This window comes from Pleurodeles waltl, chromosome 4_2 (genome assembly GCF_031143425.1).
Source record: "Pleurodeles waltl isolate 20211129_DDA chromosome 4_2, aPleWal1.hap1.20221129, whole genome shotgun sequence".
Classification (NCBI taxonomy): domain Eukaryota; kingdom Metazoa; phylum Chordata; class Amphibia; order Caudata; family Salamandridae; genus Pleurodeles; species Pleurodeles waltl.
In genome coordinates, this window is record NC_090443.1 from 122,594,894 (window position 1) to 122,618,206 (window position 23,313).

Genomic DNA, 23,313 nt, shown 5'->3' on the forward strand with positions numbered 1-23,313 from the left:
TGGGTGGAAGGAAATTTGTGGCTCCTCTCAGATTCCAGAACTTTCTGTCACCGAAATGAGAGGAAAAAGTGTTTTTTGGGCCAAATTTTGATGTTTGCAAAGGATTCTGGGTAACATAACCTGGTCAGAGCCCCGCAAGTCACCCCATCTTGGATTCCCCTGGGTTTCTAGTTTTCAAAAATGCACTGGTTTGCTAGGTTTCCTCAGGTGTCGGCTGAGCTACAGGCCAAAATCCACAGGTAGGCACTGCTTTTTATAAAAAAATGTGATGTGTCCACGTTGTGTTTTGGGCCCTTTCCTTTCGTGGGCGCTAGTCCTACCCACACAAGTGAGGTATCATTTTTATCGGGAGACTTGGGGGAACGCTGGGTAGAAGGAAATTTGTGGCTCCTCTCAGATTCCAGAACTTTCTGCCACAGAAATGTGAGTAACATGTGTATTTTTAGCCAAATTTTGAGGTTTGCAAAGGATTCTGGGTAACAGAACCTGTTCCGAGCCCCGCAAGTCACCCCTCCTTGGATTCCCCTAGGTCTCTAGTTTTCAGAAATGCACAGGTTTGGTAGGTTTCCCTAGGTGCCGGCTGAGCTAGAGGCCAAATTCTACAGGTAGGCACTTCGCAAAAAACACCTCGGTTTTTTTCCAAAATTTAGGATGTGTCCACGTTGCGCTTTGGGGTGTTTCCTGTCGCCGGCGCTAGGCCTACCCACGCAAGTGAGGTATCATTTTTGTCGGGAGACTTGGGGGAACGCTGGGTGGAAGGAAATTTGTAGCTTCTCTCAGATTCCAGAACTTTCTGCCACAGAAATGTGAGGGACATGTGTTTTTTTAGCCAAATTTTGAGGTTTGCAAAGGATTCTGGGTAACAGAACCTGGTCCGAGCCCCGCAAGTCACCCCTCCTTGGATTCCCCTAGGTCTCTAGCTTTCAGAAATGCACAGGTTTGGTAGGTTTCCCTAGGTGCCGGCTGAGCTAGAGGCCAAAATCTACAGGTAGGCACTTCGCAAAAAACACCTCTGTTTTTTTCCAAAATTTAGGATGTGTCCACGTTGCGCTTTGGGGTGTTTCCTGTCGCCGGCGCTAGGCCTACCCACGCAAGTGAGGTATCATTTTTATCGGGAGACTTCGGGGAACGCTGGGTAGAAGGAAATTTGTGGCTCCTCTCAGATTCCAGAACTTTCTGCCACAGAAATGTGAGGAACATGTGTTTTTTTTGCCAAATTTTGAGATTTGCAAAGGATTCTGGGTAACAGAACCTGGTCCGAGCCCCGCAAGTCACCCCTCCTTGGATTCCCCTAGGTCTCTAGTTTTCAGAAATGCACAGGTTTGGTAGGTTTCCCTAGGTGGCGGCTGAGCTAGAGGCCAAAATCTACAGGTAGTCACTTTGCTAAAAACAGCTCTGTTTTCTGTGATATGTCCACGTTGTGTTTTGGGGCATATCCTGTCGCGGGCGCTAGGCCTACCCACACAAGTGAGGTATCATTTTTATCGGGAGACGTCGGGGAACGCTGGGTGGAAGGAAATTTGTGGCTCCTCTCAGATTCCATAACTTTCTGCCACAGAAATGTGAGGAACATGTGTTTTTTTAGCCAAATTTTGAGGTTTGCAAAGGATTCTGGGTAACAGAACCTGGTCCGAGCCCCGCAAGTCACTCCTCCTTGGATTCCCCTAGGTCTCTAGTTTTCAGAAATGCACAGGTTTGGTAGGTTTCCCTAGGTGGCGGCTGAGCTAGAGGCCAAAATCTACAGGTAGTCACTTTGCTAAAAACAGCTCTGTTTTCTGTGATATGTCCACGTTGTGTTTTGGGGCATATTCTGTCGCGGGCCCTAGGCCTACCCACACAAGTGAGGTATCATTTTATCGGGAGACGTGGTTGAACGCTGGGTGGAAGGAAATGTGTGGCTCCTCTCAGATTCCAGAACTTTCTGCCACAGAAATGTGAGGAACATGTGTTTTTTTAGCCAAATTTTGAGATTTGCAAAGGATTCTGGGTAACAGAACCTGGTCCGAGCCCCGCAAGTCACCCCTCCTTGGATTCCCCTAGGTCTCTAGTTTTCAGAAATGCACAGGTTTGGTAGGTTTCCTGTGACGGGGTAAACCCGATCACCGCAAGACGAGAGACCGGAGGTGACGTGTCGGACTCCTCCGACACGTCATCTCCGCGTTTCCCTGTTACCAGGGAAACGCGTCCCGAGCGAGGCCGGCGTCAGGACGTTGCCGGGGAAACCTGGATAGGTTTTCCAACCCCGGATTGGCCAGAGGAGCGCGGCGTCACGGATGAAAAGCCGGTGGAGCCGGCGAGGAGAAGAGAGGAGGAAGAGACCGGAGACGAGCGAGAAGGAGACGGAGACGACGGCGAACGGAGGGAGACCGAGGCGAGAGACCAAGAGAAGAAATACCCCCTGGAGGACGGCGAACTGGGACCAGGAAGCCGTAACGAACCCTACCTCAGCGAGGACCACCTCAACGCCCGCCACGGCCCCGGAGGGTCGTGGCTCACGAAGGTACGGTCCTTCTGGACAAGTAAAGGGTGCACGGCAGGGAAGGGGACTGGGGAAGGAAACTAGGGAAGGGGTAGAGGGTGAATGGGGAAGAGAGGTGGGAGGGCACAAAGGAAGGACTAGCGACACAATAAAACACGAGTAAAATTAGTAACAAGCACTTCCCTCTATTCCGCACAGACACCACCCCCTCCCCTCTGTTATCCACCCCAGTCTGATAAAATTTAATAAGAAAGACGTATCTCTTAACGTCCCACTTACCCTCGTTTTTCTTATTTCCCTTTTTGATATCCGCATGGGACGTCCGCGAGACTGACAGTACCTCCACCTAAAGAGAAGAAAAGGGGAAAACCCGTCACTGAAAAGAAGAACTGCGCAAGAAACTAAGAGCAACAACAGAACGAACTTGCACTTGATTGACCCCGTTTGGGAAGAAAACAATAAACACTTACCTGAGCACCATAACTTCTTGTTTTAGTTGTCCTCATCTTGTTCGGTCTGTCACAGTGGTGTCAGAAGTAGGATACCTTAGGGGCCCTACGACAACCGAACAGAGTATACAATGAGCGACAACCCTTCCCTTGAGGATATGATCAAACAGCTAGCCGAAGGACAAAGACATTTGCAGCTGGTATGGGAGGCTCACCAAAGGGAAGCAAAAGAGGACAGAGAGGCTTTACAATCGGCCTTGAAAAGCCAGGCCACCATTCTGGCAAATAACCAGCTGGTACACGAAACGGCCATGACAAAATTAACCGAGACTATTGCCGCTAGTAAAGTCCACCCGAACGTTCCCAGCTCAGTGTTGCAGAAATATCAAGAGGGAGAAGACCCAGAGTCTTTCTTTACTAACTTTGAAAGAGTGGCTTCTTCAGCCCAGTGGCCTGAAGACCGCTGGGGACAATATGTTTGCTCCATTACTAACTGGCCTCTTACAAGCAGCCTATCAGGCCGCTAATCCCGGAGGCCTCACACCCTACAAGGATATAAAATCCAGTATTTTGGAACGTGTTGGGCATGATACGGAATACTACCGGATGAAATTCCGCAAGGTCAAGTGGGGACCAAATGAGGACCCCCGAACCTTCTATTTCCGGGGTAAAAGATTTGGCCTTAAATGGTTGGGGCCTATTGGCGATAGCCGTGAAGAAGTGATACAAATAATTATACTGGAACAGTACTTGGATGCTCTGCCCTTAGCCACAAAACACTGGATACGACAGCATCCAAAAGTAGACACTGACACAGCAATTGATTTGGCCTGCGCGTATCATCGCTCCTCCGACATAAGAAATATACCACCACGGTCCAATATAAAACCAGTCTTGCCACCTGTAAAAAACCCTCACAAAGAATTCACTGACAATACCGTTTCCCGTAGAATCCCGGAAGGCCCCCCTATACAGGGACCCCAATGTTACCACTGCGGGGAATGGGGACATATCGCCCGTATGTGTCCTCAGAAACATGAAGGAGGTGAGCCGATGGAAATAGGGGTTACCAGACGTAGGGTCCTATGTACAGGGAAAGGTAACCACAAGTTCAAACAGACTATAAAAATCAATGGACGGTATGTGTGTGCCCTCGTCGACTCCGGGTGCAGCCAGTCTGTAATAAGAGGTAAGACCTGATAACCCCTCTGGGTTCCGAAACGAAGACAGTGGGTACATATTTGTTGTGTTCACGGGGACAAGGAGCAATATCCATTAAAAATTCTCCAGATAGAATGGGGGCCCTACCGGGATAGTCTCCCGATGGGGATAATGCCAAAATTAATCGAGGATTGTATCGTGGGAACAGATTATCTTCACTTTCAAGAACTATTGGATCAGGTTAGAGACTCTAAGATCTCACAGGACTGGTGGGCTGAAGCCCCGTTTTCAGGAAGTCCCATTGAATGTCCAACAACCCGTAGAAAACTGACCCGAAGGGACAAAAGAATAGAAAGAGAGCAGTTCCGAAATAATACTAGTCAGGACACTATAAGAGGAGTGGTAGCAGAATTCCACGAGGCACCTGTCAGTTTTGCTCAGCAACAGAGAGAAGATCCCTCCTATCTCACGCTTGGAGAACTGCAGTGTCAGAGGAAATGGATGAGGTAGGTCCCTACTTCCTAATCAAAAATAATCTCCTGTACCGAGTAAACACCACACGTACCGGGGAAAAAAGAAAACAACTCATAGTACCTGAATACTATAGGGAGCACATCCTTACGCTAGCTCATAATCATCCAGGAGGGGGACATTTTGGGAGAGACAAAACGGAAGAATATCTCCTCAGACGATTTTACTGGCCTGGTGTTTTTGCCAACATAAGAAAATATTGTGCGCAATGTCCCAGTGTCAACTGACGGAACCAGGTAAACCAAAAAAAGCACCACTCATACCCCTCCCCATCATAGATGTCCCGTTTAGACGAATAGGGATGGATTTGGTTGGACCCTTGGTTCCTTCTACAAAAGGACACACTTACATACTGGTCATAGTTGATTATGCTACTCGATACCCAGAGGCTATTCCCCTAACCAGTATGACAACAAAGACCATAGCCCAGGCGATGATAACGGTGTTTTCGCGTCTTGGTTTCCCGCAGGAAATACTCACAGATCAGGGCACTCCCTTTACGTCTACCTTGATGAAACAAGTGTGTAAAACGTTAGGCATATCTCAGATCAAAACATCCGTTTATCATCCTCAAACCGATGGTTTGGTCGAACGATATAATCGTACAATCAAAACGTTACTTCGAAAGATTGTACACGACACCGGGAGAGACTGGGGATCAGAAATTACCGTTGGTATTATACGCGATCCGAACGCACGAACAGGCTTCCACGGGGCATAGCCCTTTCGAGCTAGTGTTCGGGCGACAACCACGTTCCCTTCTGGACATGGCGGTAGAGGCCTGGGAGGAAGAAGCCATGGAGGGGGGGACTCCTTTGTTGGAGTATGCTCATAACTTAAGAACGCATTTACAGGGATTATGGGACGAGGTAAAAGACAATATGGAGCAGGCTCAAAGAACCCAAAAGCATTATTATGATAAGGGGAGTAAGTTAAGAGTTTTTCAACCCGATGACCAGGTCTTAATCATGCGACCCACGTCCGAACATAAATTGCTAGCGAAATGGCAAGGCCCCCATAGAATCATCCGAGCCATCTCCCCTGTAACTTACTTAGTGGAAATAACAACCAACCCCAGGAAAACCCAAATATATCATGTCAATCTTTTAAAGAAATGGGAGACACCCGAGACACCCAACACTACCCCAAGAATAGTTAACCTTCTGTACCCGAATAAGGAATTAAAAATTGAATTTTGCCCTACCACCCTAGGCAAGGGAACAACTCTACCCACTATAGACGAAGCATTAACGGAAGCGGAAAAGAGGCAGGTATACCGCTTGTTACAGCAGTATCACCAATTGTTTTCAGAAGACCCCGGTAGAACCACCCTAATTCAACATAAGATACGAACAAAACCCGACACAGTAGTTAGGGTCAGACCATATCGCATCCCCGCAGCAAGGAAGCAGGTTATAGAAAATGAAATACAGAAAATGTTGACCCTAGGAGTAATAGAGCCCTCTACCAGTCCCTGGTGTTCACCCGTAGTTCTTGTACCAAAACCTGACGGTACGGTCAGATTCTGCATAGACTTCCGGAAACTTAATGAGAACTCATTATTTGACACATATCCAATCCCTAGGGTGGACGATGTCCTAGAGAAATTAGGAAAGGCGAAATATATGTCCACAATAGATTTAACCAAAGGATATTGGCAGATACCCTTAGCCCCCGAAGATAAAGAAAAAACGGCCTTTTCTACCCAGTCCGGGCTGTATCATTTTACTGTATTACCTTTCGGGCTACATGGTGCACCGGCCACTTTTCAAAGATTAATGGATAACATATTAAAACCATACCCTGCTTTTTCAGCGGCTTACCTGGATGATGTAGTGGTTTTTAGCGATACCTGGGTAAATCATCTGGACCATCTAAACCAAGTTTTTAAAACACTCACCGAGGCTGGCTTGACAGCCAATCCCAAGAAATGTGTTATCGGGAAAACCGACATTTCATATCTGGGATACAGAATCAGTCAGGGAACACTTCAACCCCAAGCCCAGAAGGTGGACGCAATCTTACATGCCCCTCTCCCGAAAACTAAAAAAGACTTACGCTCTTTCCTAGGCCTAGTAGGATATTATCGGCGTTTCATACCTCACTATTCCTCTCTAGCCGCTCCCCTTACGGATCTTCTGTCCAAATCTCATCCAAATCAGCTGGTACCTTTCTCTGCTATTCAAACTTCCAGTTTTGAACGCTTGAGGACCTCTTTAATCAAAGAACCCATATTGTTATGCCCGGACTTTTCAAAACCCTTTCACCTTTACACTGATGCCTCCGATGTGGGGCTCGGGGGGGTTCTGACACAGCCGGGAACGGAGGGACTCGATCATCCCGTTGTGTACATCAGTCGCAAACTGGGTCTTCGGGAACGTCGTTTTCCCATAATAGAAAGGGAGTGTTTGGCAATTAAATGGGCCGTGGATTGTCTACAGTATTACTTGTTGGGCCGGCCTTTTGTACTTTTTACGGATCACGCCCCCCTCACTTGGCTTGCCGCTCATAAAGATACGAATGCCCGCATTCTCAGGTGGTTCCTTGAACTTCAACCATTCTCCTTTCAGGTCCGACATGTTCCTGGGAGTTCGCAGGTCCCTGCGGATTATCTCTCTCGCTTCCCGGTTTCCGATTCGGTCCTGGAACAGGACCTGTCTTGGGAAGGGGTATGTGACGGGGTAAACCCGATCACCGCAAGACGAGAGACCGGAGGTGACGTGTCGGACTCCTCCGACACGTCATCTCCGCGTTTCCCTGTTACCAGGGAAACGCGTCCCGAGCGAGGCCGGCGTCAGGACGTTGCCGGGGAAACCTGGATAGGTTTTCCAACCCCGGATTGGCCAGAGGAGCGCGGCGTCACGGATGAAAAGCCGGTGGAGCCGGCGAGGAGAAGAGAGGAGGAAGAGACCGGAGACGAGCGAGAAGGAGACGGAGACGACGGCGAACGGAGGGAGACCGAGGCGAGAGAGACCAAGAGAAGAAATACCCCCTGGAGGACGGCGAACTGGGACCAGGAAGCCGTAACGAACCCTACCTCAGCGAGGACCACCTCAACGCCCGCCACGGCCCCGGAGGGTCGTGGCTCACGAAGGTACGGTCCTTCTGGACAAGTAAAGGGTGCACGGCAGGGAAGGGGACTGGGGAAGGAAACTAGGGAAGGGGTAGAGGGTGAATGGGGAAGAGAGGTGGGAGGGCACAAAGGAAGGACTAGCGACACAATAAAACACGAGTAAAATTAGTAACAAGCACTTCCCTCTATTCCGCACAGACACCACCCCCTCCCCTCTGTTATCCACCCCAGTCTGATAAAATTTAATAAGAAAGACGTATCTCTTAACGTCCCACTTACCCTCGTTTTTCCTTATTTCCCTTTTTGATATCCGCATGGGACGTCCGCGAGACTGACAGTACCTCCACCTAAAGAGAAGAAAAGGGGAAAACCCGTCACTGAAAAGAAGAACTGCGCAAGAAACTAAGAGCAACAACAGAACGAACTTGCACTTGATTGACCCCGTTTGGGAAGAAAACAATAAACACTTACCTGAGCACCATAACTTCTTGTTTTAGTTGTCCTCATCTTGTTCGGTCTGTCACATTTCCCTAGGTGGCGGCTGAGCTAGAGGCCAAAATCTACAGGTAGTCACTTTGCTAAAAACAGCTCTGTTTTCTGTGATATGTCCACGTTGTGTTTTGGGGCATATCCTGTCGCGGGCGCTAGGCCTACCCACACAAGTGAGGTATCATTTTTATCGGGAGACGTGGGGGAACGCTGGGTGGAAGGAAATTTGTGGCTCCTCTCAGATTCCAGAACTTTCTGCCACAGAAATGTGAGGAACATGTGTTTTTTTAGCCAAATTTTGAGGTTTGCAAAGGATTCTGGGTAACAGAACCTGGTCCGAGCCCCGCAAGTCACCCCTCCTTGGATTCCCCTAGGTCTCTAGTTTTCAGAAATGCACAGGTTTGGTAGGTTTCCCTAGGTGGCGGCTGAGCTAGAGGCCAAAATCAACAGGTAGTCACTTTGCTAAAAACAGCTCTGTTTTCTGTGATGTGTCCACGTTGTGTTTTGGGGCATATCCTGTCGCGGGTGCTAGGCCTACCCACACAAGTGAGGTACCATTTTTATCGGGAGACTTGGGGGAACATAGATTAGCAAAACAAGTACTATTGCCCCTTGTCTTTCTCTACATTTTTTCCTTCCAAATATAGGAGTGTGTGTAAAAAAGACATCTATTTGAGAAATTCCCTGTAATTCACGTGCTACTATGGTCACCCCGGAATTCAGAGATGTGCAAATAACCACTGCTCCTCAACACCTTATCTTGTGCCCTTTTTGGAAATGCAAAGGTTTTCTTGATAGCAATTTTTTACTCCTTATATTTCAGCAAATGAATTGCTGTATACCCGGTATAGAATGAAAACGCACTGCAGGGTGCAGCTCATTTATTGGCTCTGGGTTCCTCGGGTTCTTGATGAACCTACAAACCCTATATATCCCCGCAACCAGAGGAGTCCAGCAGACGTAACGGTATATTGCTTTCGATAATCTGACATTGCAGGGAAACGTTACAGAGTAAAACGTAGAGAAAAATTGATGGTTTTTTCACCTCAATTTCAATATTTTTCTTTTTCAGCTGTTATTTTCTGTAGGAAACCCTTGTAGGATCTACACAAATGACCCCTTGCTGAATTCAGAATTTTGTCTACTTTTCAGAAATGTTTAGGTTTCTGGGATCCAGCATTGGTTTCATGACCATTCCTGTCACTGACTGGAAGGAGGCTGAAAGCACAAAAAATTGCACAAATGGGGTATGCCCCAGTAAAATGCCAAAATTGTGTTGAAAAATTGGGTTTTTTTATTCAAGTCTGCCTGTTCCTGAAAGCTGGGAAGCTGCTGAGTTTAGCACCGCAAACCCTTTGTTGATGCCATTTTCAGGGGAAAAACCACAAGCCTTCTTCTGCAGCCACTTTTTCCAATTTTTTTGAAAAAAAACGAAATTTTCACTGTATTTTGGCCAATTTCTTGGCCTCCTTCAGGGGAACCCACAAAGTCTGGGTACCTCTAGAATCCCTAGGATGTTGGAAAAAAAGGACGCAAATTTGGCTTGGTTAGCTTATGTGGACAAAAAGTTATGAGGGCCTAAGCGCGAAGTGCCCCAAATAGGCAAAAAAAGGCGTGGCACAGGAGGGGGAAAAGGCCTGGCAGCGAAGGGGTTAAGAAAGCACAAACAAATCTGTATTGTATTGTAATTCTGTAGTGTGAAGGAAACAAAAAAAGACTGGATTTCGATTTTGGAGGCTGAGCTGGTGGACATAATTCACTGTACATTTATGGTGCAAGTCTGGCAAACATGACGGAGCCGTATGGCAAAGTTACCTTTCTTTATTTTCAAAAACAAAACCTCAAGGCAGGTTTGAAAAAAAAATACAATGCCCCCACAGGCGTGATCTCCTATGGCGAGTGATGCATTAGACATTTTTCACTTCTCCTAACTGACAGGGGTTTCTTGGTGGATAGGCAGTGAAACCCGCCCTGTATGGCAGTAAATTACAGTGTGCTACCACATCATGCTTTAGTAGTATGTTTGTGACAGAGTGCTTCAAAACACCCACCGGCTACATATTACACCCTTTACACTTTCCTGCAGAATGGGTTTGGCCCATTTGATGCGCGTGTTCTCTGTGTGACTCTTGGATTTCTCACAATCCCTATGACTTCAGTGAAGTAATGTTGACGGTAGCACCCCCACACTGAAAATTGTTCCATCATCACTGGGCATCCACCCCAACAGCCGTTGGGTTTTTGATTGCCAGTAGTATGCCTGGAAACCTGAGAATGGTGCAGGGACTGGCACAGGTTTTCAATGCTACTACTGCCAATGTTTATGAATTCCTAAATGTAGCAAATGTTCACCCTTTCAAGAAGTACTTTTATGGGTACAGATTTACTACTTTTTTGGTAAATCAGTCACTCTATATACTTAAGTTCCCAATACAAAAAATGAACAAGTTAAACCCTCTTAGTGAAATCAGGGCAGAAATTATACAACACAGAGATAGCAGACCAAACTCAGGACCCCACAGACCAACCTATCGAGTTAACAATGCATATATATTTGGCTGGTGTCAGATCCCAAAAAACACCTTTAAAGCTACGTCCCTTCTTTTCATTCAAGCGCTGCCGAAGGTCAATGGTATTGTGGATCACACCAAACCCGCCGAAGGATCCAACAGCATTAGTTTTCAATGTTTTATTTTGCTCACAGTGTACAAAGCGGTATAAAGCAAAATGAGCCTAATGGTATTGATTGACTCTGGACTCACTGTTTATATGTAAGACCTTCTCCAGCACCTTGAGCTGCTAAACAAAGGTTAGCCCTTACTGGTTAATTCCATAGTTGTAGAATCTATATATTTTATTTCTTTTTCGAGAATACTGCATTATACAATAATATGTGTTTTTATGTACAGTACCTGAATACCTTTTCAAAAATCAACACAGCGCTGGAACTAGGGTTTCCAAGAGCATTTCTGGTGTGTGTGTTTCCCATCTTCCACATAAATAATAGTGAGCCTTAGTGTAGCATCACTATTCCCTCTTTCTCGGGCTCACTTCTCTCCCCCTGGCTTACTTCCCCTTCCTGCTTTTTAATGCTGATCCATCCAAACTCCCTGATTTAGTTGTTAACAACATTCCACCCAGGAAAAGCCTTCTGGAACCTTCCATTGGCTATCTCTTCTTTTGGGACCAACAACTCAGAAATGCGGTAGGTGCGATCTAGCAGACCTGGCAACTGACAAACCAACGGCCTGCGTTTCAAGGGGCGATTGGAAATCCACATCTGTCAGCTGGCACCCAGGGTCAGACTGGCCTACAGGGTAACAAAAGGCATAGCCTGATGGCTGGTCTGACAGTTCAGTCTGTGGGCAGTTTTTATAGCTCTTTGTTCGTCGGTTTATGGTTTACTAGGCCGCTTTTTTACTGTGGATTTCCCCGATATTAAAACAAACATCAGCAAGCTCAAATCCACGCAGCCTTCTATACCTTGCATAACAAGTTTAAAACTGACTCAAGTTGCCAGCGTGGGCCACTTTTTTAACTCTCTAATTCATTAAAAGGGGACACTTTAGTTTGGCCCCTATTTCCTGTCCCAGTCCGACCCTGTTGGTACCCCGAGATTAACTGTGAGATGGCACTGCTCAATCGCCGTCTTCTTTCGCGCTCCTGATTTGAATTCTGTAGGAGATCCACTTGGGACACTGTCGGTGTGGTTCGCGCTCCTGTGTGGCAGCCTTCCTAGGTCAAGCACAAGAACTATATGATGCAAGCAGTTCACATTTAGAATTCAGATAATCCAATTTAAATAAATCAACTGGCCTCACATCCATTACGTCCGGAATACCGAACGGCATTTTATCCCAGCATAAATAACACGCTTTCGATTATGAAATTGATTTTGGGGGTATGATTCATTGATTCCTACTGACATTTAATAAATATTTTCCATTAGCAGCTCAAAAGGTAGTATGTAAATTAGGGCTCTTAATTGACCAAATTTAATAAACCACGTAAATAAATGCTGAGCTCCAGAATTTGTGTTCCAAAGCCAATAGTCAGTAAAAAATCCAAACCATGAAAAAATGTTTTTGGTCTGTTTATCCCTTTTTCCTAAACCTTGCTGTTAATTTCAAAGCATTTTAAACAGTTACACGCATTTGTGTCTTTCTGCAGAGAATACTAGAGCTCAATGGGCATGATTTCTGAGATATGTCTGTCTATTCTGGATGACTTGTTTATTTATATATTTATGAACGTCAGCAGGTGGTTTTTCAGAGACATAGCAGCACTGTATTGCAAATGCTCTTGCAACTATGGGTTCCTGTCACCCAAAACGCTCATGTGCATAAAATCGGCTTCGCCACCCGCTCTGGAATGGGTGCTGCCTAAATGAAGAATTTCATCTAAGGGTTTAACACACAGCATGACTCTGAGTCGAGCTTCAAACGTGGCTCTATATAGTGTTTGAGAATGATCTCCTTCAGCCACTATATTCAAATTAAATTTGCAGTCAGCATACACACTCTATCTTAATAATTAGCAGTCCAAAGCAGCTCAAAGTTCCACACAGTAATTCACAAAATCCTTACAAGAGCTACACCCTGAAAGTGCCTTCCCTGAGCCATTGTGGTGTGGGGTTTATAGTTACCCAGAAACTCTGGTCAGAAGTAGTGAGGTGACTTCCACGTTGTTGATGTGGCTGGTCACTCTCAAGGCCAGCTTTGCCACTGATGGTGCCCTGTACGACATTATTTGTTAGTGTCCCCCAGACCTCCTATTATCTCCGTCTTAATGGTGTCCTTTGCTACCACAGATCAACAGTAACCCTATCTCTCCATGGCACCGCTCTCACATTTATTTAATTTCTTTTACATCACTCCTTGAACCAGGCCCTTTCTGCATGGTAACCGCATATATTTGTTTTCCTTTGTGGAACCCTTTTTTGTTGGCTTTTAGGACTTTGCAGACTTTACTGCTAACCAGTGGCAAAGTGCTTGTGCTCTCTCTTCCAAACATGGTAAAACTGGTATTCACCCAAGTGCCACATTTATTTACTTTTAAGTCCCTAGTAAGTGGTACTACATGTGCCCAGCACCTTTAAATTAAATGCTACAGGTGGGCTACAGCACTCATTGTGATACTCACTAAAGCAGCACTATAAAACATGTCTCAAGCATGCCACTGCAGCCTGAAGTGCAGTTTTAAACTGCCATTTGATCTGGCAAAATAAACCTTTAGCCATGCTGAACCCTCCTTTTTAAATCTTTATAAACCACCTTTAGGGAAGGCCCTAAAGGCTCATAGGGTGCATATCATTTAAAAAATAGGAAATGTGTACTTAAGTTTCATATCTTCTGGCAGTCAAAAACTGCCAAACTCGTTCTTCACTGCAGCAAGGCTACCTGTCACATAGACTAGCATTGGGTTACCTTATTACACTTAATAAGTAATAACTTCCGTTTTGGAGCAGATAGACAAATATTGCTTCCACTCATTTGAATTGTATTTCCAAAACCTGTTTAATGTTAAAGCCAGATTTTAAATGATTTTTTCTGAAAATGCCACTTTTAGATAGTTGCCATTTTCTTTCCTATATCAAATATACCTTTCTGGTAGTATCTGGGGTCACATGACTGGCAATGGCTCTCGTGCTGTGTGATGTGTATTCTTTCCAGACAAGAGGGCAAAACTGCTCTGAGTGTAGGGAAGGTGTCCTCTTGAGCAGGATGGCCTGGAGGGTTGTACTCAAGCTTTCCTGAACTTCAAAGGGTAGCCTGAGGGCTGCACCCACTCTCTTAATGACTTCTGAGGATGCCTGCCCTGTCCCTAGAAAATGCAGCCCGCTTCTGGGCCTGCCTGCACGTTGTTACCTTAGACCAATTGAAGCCACACCCATGAAAAAAGGAAGAACTGATCAGAACCCATTTAGGGGGAGACAAAGGGAGTAACCTCTAAATATGCTGGCAGTGAGTATAAAAGTGGCACACTCAGAATCTCTCATCAGAACACTCCTGGATCTGTTAAGACTCAGAAGAAGAGCTGCCCTGCTCTCTGAAGCCTGAAGTAAGCCTAGACGTGCTTGCCTTGAACTCAGGACTACAGAACTGACTCCAAAGTTCAGCTGGCTGAGCTTATGCTTTTAGCTACAGGGACACAACAAGTATCCAGAGGAGCCTTCCCTGCAGCTGTTCAGATGACCAGCACCAACTGGATCTGCCTGGACCCTGCTCCTGGCCTCTGCTGAAGTGAGTCTTGACCTCAAGATGTGCCTCTCCAGGTCCTGGATCCTTGGAGGTGTACTCCCCCTACCTCAAAACTGCACAAATTGGACTCCAGATAAACATCAAGAGGTTCTGGGCTCTTTCTATCTAAAAGAACTGCCCTCGGTCTCCTTGCATCTGCGAGTGGTCTTCAACAAGACCAATGCAGGATCTGCATCTGACTGCTGATACAACTTCCTCGGCTGTAGACACCAGATTTCAGCCGCAAGGTGCTCTTTACATCAGCAATACCCACTCCATGTTTCCCGCCAATGTGAACTTCTGACTAGTGTCCGGTTCTTTGCACCAACAGTATCCTTGTGTTCAAACCTGAACCACCTCTTTGTGCCAGCAACGACTTCCTTGCAGTCCCCCATAAATGCAAAGTGCTGACTGAGGCACCTCATTTGGAACTCGACTAAGTAGAGAGTAAGTTCTCCACCCTGATGAACCTGATCTCTGATCCAGTGTGTTGATTGCTGCAAGGGGGAGCTGCTGTGAACCTTCCCACTGTTATGGAAGCCAGTGCGGAAGCTGGAGTCCCTCCCCTGCTGGATCTCTGCCACCAGTCGTGTTACCTGATATCACACTGGACCTGATAGACATGGGCTGCAACCCACTTCTCTAGTTCCTCTCTGGCGAAGGTCTCCATTGGTTCCCCACAGACAGATCGCACAGTCGCAGTGGTTGGGCTACAGATCTCCAACTCCCCTCCTGGTTAGGGGGCTGCGTTGTAGGACCAGAGTTCAAGAGGGGACACTGGACTGTTTCTGGACACTGGACTCTACCAGTCAACAAGCAGCGACATACTTACACCCCTAGGAGACTGAGACCATGGCCAGGTGCCCTAGGCGGATTACAGCTGAGTGTGACTTTCTTCCCCCGCAAGTCTCAACAATGACGGCAACCTCTGTGACATAGGATATCTAACACCAGGAAACCCTGCTGTTCGTGCTGAACTTGAGGGAGGTCAATTTCCTGTCTGTGCTGGCTGCATACTCCTCTGTACAGTGTCTGCACATATGAATTGACTTTTGCACCCTCTTTCCCCTCAAATGGTTTGGGTTAAAACTGTTAAGATCATGCCTCAAGCCATGAAAGGCTTACCCAGGATCGCAGTTACAAACAAGCTTCACCTGACAAGCATATCAGACTCAAGATAATCTAACATGGATGATGCCTCAGCAGACAAATTAGATAGGATCTTGGCAGTTAAAGGTGACTCCCAGACTGCTCTTGAAACAAAAGCAGATTTTTTTAACGATCAATTTGAACTTGCCAGGGGAAGATCAGCAGAAATTAAGAGGAAGAGCCAAACATAATGAGGAGATGCTCAAGGAACTCCTCCCTCTGACCACTAACGTGTCACAAACTCTGCTAGATCTCAGAGAGATGATCACTCCTCTGGGGGTAAGTGAATGACAAGCTGATAATGCAGAGGGATACACCAGAAGAAATGACCTCTGAATAGTGGGACTCCCAGAAAACATAGAGGGATCAATGCCACTCTTTATATTGAAAATCTGTCACACATGTTTATAGTGGAGTGAGCGTCCTGAGTCCCAGACAAAATATCTCCCCCCAAGGGCACCACCCAAACCAGTTGTCATAAAAATCTTGAACTACCAGGGACCGAGGAACCATGCGTCACAAAGTCTGCCCTAGAACTTCTTTCATGATTGAGAGCTCCTGGATAAAATATTTTTACTGATTATACTGCTGCGCCCCACCCTTGGCTGCTCTGGGATGGGTCACAATAGCCAAAATGATTATGCTGTCCTGCCTCTTATGTAGATCATTTCGAGAGAGAATTCGTTTTACCTGAAGAAAATCCATACCTTGACCAAATCAGCATATGGAAACGTTACATCGATGACACCCTCCTGATTTGGAAAGGCACAAATGAAGAAGCTACCACCTTTGTGACATGGTTGAATGCTCTAAATCCCTTTTTAAGATTCACATCAACCGTTGGTTATCCAGAGGTCCTGATCTCCGAAAAAGATGGCTCCCTGAAAGTAGAAGTCTTTTATAAACCAACTGATAGGAACAACGTACTACAATTCCAAAGTTTCCACCCACGCTCTCTAAAAGAGACCCTACCAGTGGGCCAATTCTTGCGCCTACGACGTAATTGTACAGAAATAACAGACTAAAATAAACATGCCAGGAAACTCACCAATAAGCTACGGCCTAAAGGATATCCTGCACATCTCACAAGAAGAGCAGATAAACGAGCGCAGTCTAGTCATAGGGATATACTACTGCAACCCGCAGTAAAAACCGACAACAAAGACAGTATAATTTGTGTAACAACCTTTAATACCGTATCCAATACAGTGAAAAAAATAATCAAGGATGATTGGAAAATCTTAACCTCTGGAGGCCTCCCTTTCCAACCTCCCCTCAACGCCTTCAAAAAAGCTAAAAGCATTTGCGATATGATTATTCACACCCGTCCACGAGACAGGCCCCCTGTTAACAAACAAGGGACCCTATGGGACCTACCACCACCAAAAGGACACTTTCCCTGTGGTAATTGCAGCGTCTGTCAATTTACAAAGAAGACCCTTGAATTAGAATTGGGCCTACAGACACCATGGAAACTGAGGAATTTCACTAATTGCAACAGCAAAAATGTTATTTATATGATCAGGTGTCCCTGCCGACTCATGTATATTGGCATGACCACCCGGAGAGTGGGCACACGCATCTGCGAACATCGAAGCACAATCAGATGCAAACGAGACGCTACCCGCCTTACAGAACATTACATCTCTAACAACCACAATCCCAATGATATGGAATGGTTTGTCATTGATAAACTCAATCATTCAACAATGAACTAGAAGCAAAAAATGTTGTTCTATGATCAAAGATGGTTGTGGAGGCTACATACAGACACTAAGGGACTGAACGACCACATTCAATGGTTAGCCCTATAAACACAATAGTACCTCCACTATCTCATGGTTGCTTTTCTTCCCTCGCCCTACCTCCCCCTCCGTATCTCTCCCTTTCTTTTTCTTTCTTTTCCCCTTTTCTCTTTGTTCTTCCCCCATCCTTCTCTTTTTAAACAACCCGCCCTCCCTCCCCCTTTTTTGTCCCATTTTGCTTGCTCCCTACTACTGGAGCACAACCACGCGTGCCAGACAGCGCTATTCCACGCCTCTGAGCAGAGCGCGATAGCGGGCCGGTTGCGATGGCAACCACAAAACAAACGAGGCTCAGAGGCCAGGGACTTCACCTCCCGGTGCTCCGAGCTTCGGCTAGACGCACGCGTCACGTCAGATCACGCGACTCCACTTCCCCTAGCGGAGCGCGCTATCGGCCCGGTTGCAATGGAAACCATTATACATACGAGGCTCAGAGCCCAGGGACCTCACCTCCCGGCGCTCCGAGCTTCGGCTAGACACACGGCGTCACGTCATTTCCACTCTGACAGCCTTTCTATGGCGAGAGGACGTCGAAGTAATTACTGACTATGCCAGCTGGTACGAATTGGAATAATTGGCATTTATGAGGTTCTTAAATCCCAAGCGCTCACGTATTGCAACAGTCGAGCAGTTGGATTTCGGACCGTAGGTGCTTCTACCTGCTGCACCCTTTGGAGTTGTAAGTTACCTAGGATCCCCCTTAAGGGGGGCCCCCCCTTTGATTTTTCTATCACTGAATAGTGTCTACTACCCTAGAACTTCTTTTCTTACCTGAGATCAATACCCCATAAGGCTAATTGCGCATATTGGTCCACCAATTACATCTTTGCCATTTTGATCTTCTGTATATCTAAGATATGTACTAATCTAGAATCTGAGTGGTGACCCAACTATCCCACTGACTCTGGTTCCTACTCTACTATTTGCTTACCTGCCATGGCCTTCCACTAGCACTTCACTCTTTTAGGTTCAATGCTCCTTGTCTTTCACAGAGTGTGACTATAAGGGGCAAATCCCCTCCGTTATAATCCAGACCAGAGGCGAACCGCCTTTGCTCGCAGGGTAAGTCCAAAACCTTTAGGCCACCCTGCCTCTTGGTCCCTAGTTTCTCCTGCAGGCGTTTGTGGGTGATACCCACAGCATGTTTTCAGACAACTCTGTGTGCTGTGTGTTTTTGATTGAAGTGGCACTTATTTTTCAGCACGTTTCTCTTTATTCTTCCTGTAGGCCTCCCCTCTAACATAAAGACTCAGGTAGGCCCCTCATATATTTTCAATTTCTATTCTTCTTGAGCACTTTTCATATTATCGAGTGTGTAGCCACGCTCTTTGTCCTTTAGGGATCCCAGACCCTGATGAACGGCCCAGACCTTCCAGCTCTTAGTGCGGGCAAAAACCTGTTGGTCCCTTTCTTTTAGACTCCTTGAGTCATCATTCTCAACGGAGCCCCTACCCTGGTTTTATGGTTACCTGCGAACACCTACATTAAAAATCCCCAGCAAAATAGGTGATTTGTAAGGTAATTTTATTATTCACCAATTCTTTACCTGGATCCCTTGTATTATCCAGCTAGATCTAATTTCAGCACTCCCTCTGCAGTTCTTTTAACAACGAGGTTGAGTCCACCCAGGTAGTACAATCTTACCTGGGTGGGGCTAGGTGGTCATATGATAAAGCACTATAATGTGTGTGAGACCACTTAGTCCGTAAAGGGAACTCCCTCCAAGGTACAGCCACTCTTCACACCCTTTCCTTGCCCGGAGAATACACGCCTAACTAGCGCTTCCTGAACAGGGCCTAATAGTCCAGTTCCCATCAGCATCACCCCACACCTTTATGTGTGTAATGTGTGTATGATTTTCTAGTTAAAACAGGAGCAGGTGTGGGGTGAAGATACTCCTGACACTCTCCTTTTGTGTGTCAATAGTTTAGTACAGCGGCTAGCTGTGAAAGTTTATAAGTTATACAAGTAATACCTCAGTGACAAGACCGAGATAACATTCAAACCAAGAATTATCGTAACCATTAGGAGCGCCAGCTATATAGGCCTTGAGCCATGACAGAAGGAATAGCCTACGATAAGCAGGAGCTCCAGGCCATCCTCTCTGCACCATCCTTGTTAGGGGACTCTTCACTAACTAAAACAATAGCGCAAATGGGAGACTGGGACACTCTTATAGAACTGAAGGGGACACAGATAAAAAACTGATGGAATACCTGCGTAACAACGCGGCTCCGAAGGGATTACTTGTGACCACTGAGCCTCGAGTCTTCTTAGAAGATAGAGAGTTCAGAAAAGATTGGTCACTGATAGCCTGGAAATGCACGCAAGATTGGCTTAGCTTGATTATAAAAACAGCAACTAGACTATCTGAAGCCCTTGTAATACAAATTAAGACAGCAGAAAACAATCTAAAAACTGGATTGTCAACGGCATCCTTCAAAAAGAAGTTAGAAGAAACTAACAAGACCATCAATGAATTTAAAGATTATCTAACCCAACGCAAAGTAAAGAAATTCCAAAAAGACTTGCAAAAATTTGCATTAGAGAAAGTATACCCATACTCAATGGAAGATTATGTCACCAAATCTTCCTTACCATCCGATACCTCCTCTGGAGGGTACACGAGCTCCGACTCAGACCCTACACAAACATCACGGCCGAGACGTGGGCGACGTGGTACCCCTAGGAATAGATAGAATCATCCACACTTTGTTTCCCAGTTTCCCCCATTAAACATGCAACCATGGGGTTGGCCTCCCCAATGTGGGCCACCCACACAATTCCAACCCCCATTATACCCAGGACCACCCACACCCTGGGCTTACCCTAACACTCCTTTTTTAGGAGGAGGCACAGGAAGGGGGTGGGGGAAGAGGAGGGGAGTAAGCTGAAAACCAAGAGAGGAACAATCGGACAGCGAAATGCCCAGCACAAGCAAAATATAGCAGCTAGATAAACCACAGTGATCAACCTTAGCCAAATGACATTAAAAGACACTGAACTAAAGGCCCTGGAGAAGGGTCTAGGTTTTGTCCCCACACCAAAACTAGATACCTTTAAGTTGAGAATCGAAATAGCGGAATTCTTTTGGAAAATAAGACTTAAGACCTTCTTCCTTGACTGTCCTGAAGACACCACAGGACAAGACAGGAATACTGGGCTACGACCTAAATCAAGATTTACCCCTCCAAATCACCAAATGCCGCCGGAGGTACTTGCCTTTGAGAAGTCAGTAAGTTGAAAAATAGACAACTTACGACAGAATCCCACTGAGGTATTCCATAATATATGTACCCAGGAAATACCGGCTCTACAAAGACTGACTAATGACTCCTCGGTAACAATCAAACCAGCAGATAAGGGGGGTGCCACTGTAATTATGCCAATGGTCATGTATAATGAAGAGTACCTACGTCTACTAGAGAACACCCGGCACTATAAAAAACTTTCTAGAGACCCAACACAGGAGATCAAAGAAAAAATAGTCTTCTTAATAACCAAATGCTTAGCTAATGGATGGATCACTAAACATGAGGCAGCCTTCCTTAACCAAGAGAATCCGAAAATACCACATTTCTATATTCTACTAAAAAAAAATAAGAACAAGCACCCGCCTCTAGGGAGACCAATGGTATCCGGGATTGGATCTATTTTCGAACCTCTCTCACAATTCTGGGATTGGTTCCTTCAACCATATGTAAAACAAATACCTACATACCTTAAAGATACCAAAGACGTTCTAGTTTTACTAGACAGTCTAGAGTTTGACAAAGAAAATGAACTTCTGATGATGCTGGACGTTGAGTCCTTGTACACGAACATTCAGCAGGAAGCCACCCTTGAAGTTATTTGCAACCTTCTGAATAACAGCCCATGGGACTATATAACACCCCCAGCATTTGTCTTAGATCTTGCAAATACAGCACTTACAAGAAACTTTTTTGAATTCAACAAAAAATGTTATCTTCAGTTTCATGGGACATCGATGGGCAGTACCTTTGCCCCGAGTCTAGCCTGCCTGTATGTAGATCATTTCGAGAGAGAATTTGTTTTAACTGAAGAAAATCCATACTTTGACCAAATCAGGATATGGAAACGTTATATCAATGACATCCTCCTGATTTGTAAAGGCAGAAATGAAGAAGCTACCACCTTTGTGACATGGTTGAATGCTCTAAATCCCTTTTTAAGATTCACATCAACCGTTGGTTATCCATAGGTCTCCTTCCTAGAACTCCTGATCTCCGAAAAAGATGGCTCCCTGAAAATAGAAGTCTTTTATAAACCAACTGCTAGGAACAACGTACTACAATTCCAAAGTTTTCACCCACGCTCTCTAAAAGAGACCCTACCAGTGGGCCAATTCTTGCGCCTACGACGTAATTGTACAGAAATACCAGATTAAAATAAACATGCCAAGAAACTCACCAATAAGCTACGGCTTAAAGGATATCCTGCACATCTCACAAGAAGAGCAGATAAACGAGCGCGGTCTAGTCATAGGGATATACTACTGCAACCCACGGTAAAAACCGACAACAAAGACAGTATAATTTGTGGAACAACCTTTAATACCGTATCCAATACAGTGAAAAAAATAATCAAGGATGATTGGAAAATCTTAACCTCTGGAGGCCTCCCTTTCCAACCTCCCCTCAACGCCTTCAAAAAAGCTAAAAGCATTTGCGATGTGATTATTCACACCCGTCCACGAGACAGGCCCCCTGTTAACAAACTAGGGACCCTATGGGACCTACCACCACCAAAAGGACACTTTTCCTGTGGTAATTGCATTGTCTGTCAATTTACAAAGAAGACCCTTGAATTAGAATTGGGCCTACAGACATCATGGAAACTGAGGAATTTCACTAATTGCAACAGCAAAAATGTTATTGATATGATCAGGTGTCCCTGCCGACTCATGTATATTGGCATGACCACCAGGAGAGTGGGCACACGCATCTGTGAACATCGAAGCACAATCAGATGCAAACGAGATGCTACCCGCCTTACAGAACATTACATCTCTAACAACCACAATCCCAATGATATGGAATGGTTTGTCATCGATAAACTCAATCATTCAACAATGAACTTGAAGCAAAAATTGCTGTTCTATGAACAAAGATGGGTGTGGAGGCTACATACAGACACTATGGGACTGAACGACCACATTCAATGGTCAGCCCTGTAAACACGATAGTACCTCCACTATCTCATGGTTGCTTTTCTTCCCTCACCCTACCTCCCCCTCTGTATCTCTCCCTTTCTTTTTCTTTCTTTCCCCTTCCTCTTTCTCCATCCCCCCACCACCCCCCTTCTCACGCTTTTTTGTAACAGTGAGTTTCTATTCCTTTGTCTTTCCATCTCGCCCTCTTTCCTTTATCCTCTCTTCTTTCCCACTCGTTTGTTTTGGCTGTGTTAGTTTTTTTTCCCTTCCCCTCCCCCACTTGTCCTTTATTGTCTTCCTGGTGTCCTTTCCGTGTTAGTCTTTTCGCTTGTTCCCCCTCCTCATTTTTCCCCTTTCTTTTTCCATAACCTAATTCCATTTAATCCCCCACTTCCCCCCCCCTGGGTGTCCTTTTGGGTTTCTGATGGTTCCCTTCCCTTCCCTTCTTTTTCGTCTACCTTCGTTTTTCACCCCTCCCTCTCTTCCCTCCACCCCCCTCCCCCCTCTCTTTTTTTCCCCTTTTATCTTTGTTCTTCCCCCATCCTTCTCTTTTTAAACAACCCGCCCTCCCCCACTTTTTTGTCCCATTTTGCTTGCTCCGTACTACTGGAGCACAACCATTCGTGCCAGACCGCGCTATTCCATGCCTCTGAGCGGAGCGCGATACCGGCCCGGTTGCGATGGCCACCACAAAACAAACGAGGCTCGGAGGCCAGGGACTTCACCTCCCGGCGCTCCGAGCTTCGACTAGACGCACGCGTCATG

The 23,313-nt window shown here is 45.9% G+C and overlaps 1 long non-coding RNA gene across 1 annotated transcript; it reads right to left on the reverse strand.

Annotated features, from left to right (window-relative positions):
* Positions 1 to 2,763: 2,763 nt before the first annotated feature.
* LOC138294089 (uncharacterized) lies at positions 2,764 to 8,214 on the reverse strand. Its single transcript, XR_011203175.1, has 3 exons — positions 8,165 to 8,214; positions 7,973 to 8,040; positions 2,764 to 2,825 (listed from the first exon to the last, which is right to left on the reverse strand). It is a non-coding gene; the product is annotated as an uncharacterized lncRNA (long non-coding RNA).
* Positions 8,215 to 23,313: the final 15,099 nt, after the last annotated feature.